We start from the raw sequence: 8,102 nt of genomic DNA, 5'->3' as shown, positions 1-8,102 counted from the left end.
TGTTCATAATGCTTCTTTTTGTGAAAGGCTTGTCAATAGTTTTAATGTAGCCTTATGCTGGACAATAGTGAAGAGTTGAAGTTTGTTAAGGAAGATTTTCAAGCTGTTTATGGCTTGCCTTGTGGAGGTGTAGAGATTGAGGAGCCACAAGATGTTGGGGAAGATGATTGTTCAGATTTTTTTGCTCAATGGAGGTCTTATTTTGGACTTGAGAGTGGAAGTCCAATTAATAGTATTGTGATTACTAAGTTGAATGATCTGAAGACGAAACCATTGTGTGATGAGTTTTTGTTGCATTTCGTATTCTGTGCGGTGAATTGTTGTATTCATTCAACCAAGAACCAGGCTATGAACTATAAATTTCTTTATAGTTGTCGGAATGTTAATGAGATTGCAAATCTGGACTGGTGTCCTTTTGCATATAAGCATTTATTAGATTCTGTCAGTGATTGGAAGAGAAGTCCTACTTTTTTCACAGGCCCCTTTCCTTTCTTGTTGGTAAGTATAATTTTCTTTTTTTGATTATGTGTTTGACAATATTTGTTGGTTGTTTATTTTTTAATTTGTGTATAACTTGTTCATTTTTGTTATTTTTTTCTAGATAAGTTATTTTGATAGGCTTCAACGAGCTAATGTTGTTAATCCAAGAGATTATCCATTGATATCTGTTTGGAATAAAGAACGAATTCAAAAAAGGATGACATTGCACTAGTGGAAAAATGACCATTTGCATCGACGCATTTGCATCGGCCCTTACAAAGCGCGACGCAAAAGGTTCATTTGCATCGGCCCTTTATTTGGGGCCGATGCAAAAGGTTCATTTGCATCGGCCCTTTATTTGGGACCGATGCAAAAGGTTCATTTGCATCGGCCCTTATTAAGGATCGATGCAAATAAACGTATTATTTGCATCGGTCTTTTTAAAAGGACCGATGCAAATAGTAATTGAACTATTTGCATCGGCCCTTTAAGAAGTAACGCTGCATTATTTGCATCGGCCGTTTATAAAACGCGATGCAAATAGTGTTAGTATAAAATTTGGATTTTAGGGTTAATGTACTTATTTGCAGCCGCCTCCCATCTCCCTCCTCTCCTTTTAACAAGATGGAAACTCAGCAGAGAAAAACTAACAATCTAATCCAACACTCCAAATGGTGGATTCCATTCCAACTCCACCGCCGAGATCCGCCACAGATTTCTTCTCCGACCCCCTCTCGACTGCCACCCTCTTTGGTTCAAACATAACCTCTTCCTTTCCCCAACTTTCGACTCTGGATCCTAATCTCTGAGCTCCGTACCTTTGTCAATCTCTCTCTAAATTGAAAGTAAAGGTGTGTATTTATCTTCTTTCTCGTCCGTCTTTATGATTATGTTATTGTCACTGAGTATGGGCTACTACATTCTGTTGCAGATGGAAGCTCTGTATGCTACACTCTGCAACAAGTTTGAGATGGTAAATGTTTCTCCTAAATTTTTTAGTTAGAGCAGCTTCTATCATAATATTGTTTGAGTTCGTTCTCATTTTGGATTTTAAGAGAGTTTTTTTGGGTTCAGTGTCTAGTTAATTTAAATATATTTTTTTCTTCATCTTCTTTCCTTTTCTTTGGATTTTCTTTTTCCAACTTCCTGTTTCCATTTCTTCCCTGGCAATTAAAACGTGATTGTTAGATTATGTGTCTGGTATGCAGCCTATTTCTATTGTGATCCATTTGTCTTTGAATTCAGCAGATGTCTTCATATTGTAGTAATTGTTTCTATCGGGATCAAATTTGAATTGGATTTAAGTATGGGTTGGATTTGAGAAAATTTCTATCACACTCCAATGAGAAGGCTAAACTAAACTTTTTTGATAAAATAGCTAACTGATTAACCAATTCCTATTCAAAATATTCTTCTGATTAACATGGTTTGAAAGAACTTGATCTCATTTCAAGTATCTGATTGAACATAAATCTCTTTTAGGCACTTGGAGTTCATATTCATAGGCTTGTTGAAGATGGTGATTTAGTTTCAGTAAATAAAATAGTTAACTTCATTTTATGGAATAGTTTCACAAACTTTTATATGAATCTCCTTGAAATTGAACCAGGTATGCTTATCAAAAGGCTTGGGTTTCGCAGCTACCATCTGTAATGTTTTTCCAACTTTTGCATTTCTCATGGCTTGGTTATTAAGGTAATTAAAACTAATTATATAATTATCTTCTAATTACTTTCATTGATTAATATGAATAGAATTAATTAATTATTTTCATTGTTTTTGTGGTAATTAAAATGCAAATAAAGGAAAAATAAAACCAGGATAGGTAGCAAATTGATATGTGAAAATGAAGTTCTGTGCAAACTTAGTAAGCTATGATTTCTGAATATATACTAACCTGGATTTAACTTACTTTAGTTTGACTTGGAAATCATAAACTAAAGCATGAATTCAAAACAAGTTACTAAGTGTAAAAGCGAGTTACTAAGTGCTTGTCAATTGGTAAAAGCTAGTACTAATTGTTGAGGATTGGTAGTCGATTAACTTAGTTTTTTCTTTCTTTCTTTCCTCCCGGTCTTTATCCCTGAATCAGGTCTGTTTGGTTAGGCAAATTGATGTCTTTCTTGATTTTCTATCTTGTACCTGTTTATAGTTTGAGGTTTTCGTTCTGATAACTGGTTTGGCTGAATTGGCTGTACATGTTATACTAATCTGTTCACATATACTTTAAAATCTGTGGTAATCTACTCTACTATTTGCCAATGCGTATTATTTGCTAGTACATTCTTGGAGATAAGATTCATAAAAATTAATGTATATATGCATACATGTCTATGAGTGTTAATTTGCAATTTTGTCATTTGGAAGTTGATATAAAAGATAGAGTTTGTGACCTTTGCTGATTTATATTGTTGGTGCAGGTGTTTTTTTGGGCTGATCCTGCATTTCCAAGTTCAAGACTACCAAGGTCAGGTTAGAACCTCTACATTGGGAATATTTAGATATAAAACAAATCTTGAAGAGCTTTAGTTGAGTAATAATAACATCTCGGGTTCGATTCCATCTGTCCTTTTGAATGCTCAAAACCTCTTACAGTTGTGAGGTTCAATACCGAAAGAGAGCTTGCATAAATAGTTCATTGTGAAAAGGTCCTGTTTTTTTGAGTTTGACATAGATGCTGGTATGCTGCTGGTGGAATAAATATAGACATCACCATAGTTGGTCCTGCTTCAAATTGCGAATTTCATTTGGTAGTTGAGGCATAACTTGTATCTTAATCTTTTTTATATTGCAGTCCCTTAGGGATTTGTAATGTCTTGGGCCATAGATTGAAATTCTTGGGCCATTTCAGTTCTAGTGAGTAAACTTTCATTTTCAAAACTAGAATGGATGCATTACCAGATTTGAAAACTTAACAGAGCATAGTTTAGGAACTTTATCCTGTCAAGTCTTGGCAAAATCATTTAACTTTTTGGTTAGAACTTGAACATGTATATATATTGAAGTATTCTTCTTTAATTGATTCAGGTTCGGTAAGCTAGTTGCTTCATTAATTTAAGCCAAGTAATGCAATTTGGATAGGCTGGGTTGTACTGTCGACTCCTTCCTTGTCCTTCCACTATTAATTTTGCTTCCTATGAAGGAAAGGTAATTTTCTCCGATCCTTGCTTTCTCCTTTCTATTTATATGCGTTTGACTTTGAGATGAGCTCAATGCTGGAATTAGGGATTTGGAATGGGTAATTTTGTCTAATAGGTATTTAATTCAATCAGATGAAAGGGATAAAACATGATTCATACCCCTTTTAGGAGTGTCATTTTATCTTCAGAACCACCAATTTCAATGTAAACCTTTCCTTTGGATGAATAAATGTTAGATTAAATAGTAATTGGTTTGCAGCTAGATTCTGAAGCTGGGTTTGAGATAGAAAGGAAGGTCCTTGAGAGAACAGGTGAACCAATGAAGAGTTTAGTTGCAGTAGAAGCAGAGGCACTGATCACCGTAGGGCTATTTGCTATATTATAGAGCTCCATTCAATCCAAATTATTATTTTTTTATTTTTTTAAATGACATTTGCATCGGCCGTTTAAAAGGGCCGATGCAAATGAGACTGCATTTGCATCGGCCCTTTAAAAAATGTGATGCAAATACTACATCATTTGCATCGGCCCTTTTAAAGGGCCGACGCAAATGCTACAACCATTTGCATCGGCCAACGGCCTATGCAAATGTGATGCAAACACATTTGTATCGAGGGCTTTTACATCGGCCACTGACCAATGCAAATGGCCCTAAATGGCCGATGCAAATGGCCATTTTTCCACTAGTGTTGGAGAAGTTGAGGGGATTTGGAAGTGGAATTGTGTTAAAGAGAATATTGGTAGGAGAAAATTTGGTAAGAGAAAGTATGGATGGGGATGAGGGAAATTTGCAAAGAGAAGCAGCGAATAGGAATGAAGATAATCAAGATGCTGAAGGAGGCAATAGGAAGGAATGTGGAGAAGCTTCTTCTAGTGGACAAGCATAAATTTTTGTACGTTATTACAACTTTGCCTTTGTTTTTAAATTTTAGAACATTCTTATTAAATTTTAGAATATGCTTATTAAATTTTAGAACATGTTTACTATTATTTATAACTTGCCCTGTTTTTTATTATGGATTTGTATATGCAGGAATTTCTTACTAAGTTCCAATCATTAGCTAAAGAACTGAGTTCTAAAGTTAATGAAATGTACTGTATGTTGAGAGAAGCTAATGTTGTTTTTGGTGAAGATGGTACAAGCGTTGAGATGGGTAATGTGATCAAGAGTTTGTGGAGTAAATATACTCGAGGCAATGAAGATCCAGTTACTCAAAGTGAAGGAGGGAAAGAAGAAGTTGTTAATGAGAACAAAGCTGAAAGTAAAAAAGATACAGGAATGACTGGAGATTTTGAATGTGATTTGTCTAGTCAAGATAGTCATCCTTATCTTAATTCTGAATTTTTTGATGAGATAGATGCTTTAGTTGAAAGAATAAAAAGAGAGAAGAAAGATCAGAGAGAAAGTGAAACTCCAATGAAGAAATCTGAAGAAAAATATTCTTGCGCAAATTTTAATTTGTTGAGTCAAGAGCTGCATGATTTTGTTGGAGCTGAAGGTGGATCTACACAAGAAAAATTTTTGTTGAGAAAGTGGATGTTGCAGATGTGAAGAATAATTCTGATCCTGAAGTAATGTATGTGATAAGAATTATTTTATATTTTGTTTATGTTTTTTAATGTTTGTTATATTTTAGAACATATGCCTTATTGTTTAGGACATAGGTTTTATGTTTCTGATTATCTTATTTCTTTTTTATGTTTTAAGGTGGTTTGTTTTGTCAACAGGTTTGTTGTTGATGATGAAGTTGATAATGTGGAGATAAAAGATGCGGTGGATGTAGATTTGCAAGCTTTGCCTATAAATATTCCAGATAAGTTACAGAGTCTGTGCAAATGGGCTAATTCGGAGTTGATGAAAGGCAATTTTGTTAGCTATGTTGTTGGTGAAGAATTGTTTGGACATGCTGCTAAAGCATTATTGTTGAGGCAAGATATATATTCTATGGTTCATATGGAAGAGATAACTTGCAACGTTATAATTTTCTATATGAGGTATTTTGTTTTTGAAATATTATAGTTTTATTTATATTAGTTGTAGTTGATTCTTAATATGTACTTTTGTGTTTTTATGTAGCTACTTGTTTAATTTGTTGAAGAAAAGAGGAATGGACAAATTGTTTTATTTTGTTGATCCTCATTACACTTATTCAATTGGAAGTTCTAAAACAGTAAGCCATCGGTCATATGAGTTGATGAATCGATTGAAGATGTCCACGATGGATAAGTCTATCTTTTTGTGTCCATATAATACAGGGTATGAATATTTTAGTTATTTTATTTAATATTTTTGTAAGTAATTTTCTTTATTTTGAAATAATAATAGTATTATTTTCAGTGGACACTGGACGTTTTCAGTTATCGATTTGATAAATTTTAGAGCTTATTGGTTGGATCCGTTGAGAAGGCGTTTACCAAAGGCAGATGTATGGATGGATGTTGTGAACAACGCTATTCTATTATACTCTAAGAATGATCAAATTAAAGTAAAATGGACTGCACTTTTGGTAACTCTTAACTTGTATATTGGTTTTGTACATGTGTGAAATTGTTTAGAACGTAAAGTTTAGATTGATGTACATGATTTAATGTTGTGCTTGTTGTGTTGTAGGGTGTGTCAGAGCAGAAAGATCATAAAACATGTGGTTTTTTTGTAATGCGGTACATGAGAGATACTGTGATGGACAATGATTTGAAGTTTGCTGAAAAGGTATAGTGCACTTATAATAAAGGTTTTGTTGCATTATTTTGAAATTATAGTTTGTTTTATGGTTTTAATTTTTTTATATTTTGTAGTGGAAAAGTAAGTGTGGTATGCAATATACTCAATTTGATTTGGATGAAGTTCGGAAAGAGTTTGTGGAAGAAGTGATAAGAGTAGGAGTTACTGGACTTGATGACTGCTTTGCTGATGATGTTTCTGATAGTAATGCAATGTAAGTGATATTTAAGAATTTTTGTAATTTAGATCATGTGTATGTGTTTTTGGAACATATGGTTTATATTTTAGAACATGAGAATAGAATTTAAGAGTATGTGGTTTCTGTTTTGGAACATGGTTAATTTTTTCCCCTTTTGTTATTTTTTTTATGTTGTTAATAGGAGAGTAGACAAAGATGTAGTTGAGAAAGCGCAAGAAGGTGGTGTTGGAAATCGTGGAAAAAGGATTTGAAAGTTGCCTGTATATCTACAGTCTCCATTTTTGGTTGAGTCTGAGCATTTACTAAAGAATATGCTTGGTTCGAGGAGAATGTTGGTGGAATATGCTTTCTGTACTGGAGACCCACAGTAAGATCTTAATTGAATGTTGTTTGTGTTAATTTGAATTTTCTTTAAGATATACTTATTGTTTTTATTTTATTCTGTTTGCTTTTTTTTGAAGTGAGTTGTTGTATAATGATTGTTTGTCCACAATCAATAGAGAGGAGATTATGACATTGTCAGGAAAGAATCAGTTGGTTTGTAATGTTGTTGATGCGTGGTCTCGAATATTGAATTGTGAAAGGAAGAGCAGGGGTCAAACTGTGCATAGATTCTTCTTCTCTACTGTACCATTTGTATGTGTGTTTTACTTTTTGATTTTTTTTGTTAAAAAGAAATTGGATTATATTAATATGAATGTTGTATTTTTGTATAGGCGTTACTATGTACTGATAATGGAGTTCCTGGAACTACTAAGTACAGTGAAAGACACAATGCTTTTTTTGAGAGGATTAATTATGAACTTCGTGAGGCTAAAGTAGATAGTTTACAGAGTTATCAGTTGGTGATTATATTAAAAGTAAATTGTGTTTTACTGTAATTTTTGTTTGAAATTATTATGATTGCTAATGGTTTATCTTTTTAGGTGTTCTTTCTGGTTGTTTATGCTGCACATTTCTATCTTTTTGTTATCAACCATTTTACTGGAAAGATAGACGTTATTGATAACAAGGCTCTTGAGAAAGGTGTACAACCTTCTAGTAAATATAAGGGGTTTCCAAAGGCTTTGGTAATATTACTCAGCTGTTTTTTAGTTTTGTTATTGTGTTCTATATATTTATTGTCATGTTCGCAAAAACTAACTGTATGTTCTGAATAGTTGATGATATGTTTTAATATTGATAAGATGTTGTTTTATGTTTTCCAGGTGAAAGCATATTCACTTTATATTAAAAGAGAAAACCCTGAGTGTTTGAATGATATCAATGCTTATAGTGCAAGACATTTGAAGTTGAAGTGGAAAGACACAACCAACAATGATGATTGTGGTGTTTTCCTTATGAAGCATATGGAATCATATTTTGGACAAGATGATAATAAATGAGATATTGGAGTTGGAGATAACATTGTGAGTTTTTTTTAAATCTTTTTTATGATAGGCTGATGTTATTATTTTGAGAATGTTAGTAATATTGATTTTGTAATATTGCAGGTTGATCAGTTGAAGAATTTTAGAGTTGAGTACTGTTGGAGGATTTTGTCAGATTCTGGAAACAAAGA

This window comes from Euphorbia lathyris, chromosome 8, assembly GCF_963576675.1.
Source record: "Euphorbia lathyris chromosome 8, ddEupLath1.1, whole genome shotgun sequence".
Classification (NCBI taxonomy): Eukaryota; Viridiplantae; Streptophyta; class Magnoliopsida; order Malpighiales; family Euphorbiaceae; genus Euphorbia; species Euphorbia lathyris.
The sequence above is the reverse complement of the archived record's forward strand: the minus strand, read 5'-3'. Positions refer to the sequence as shown.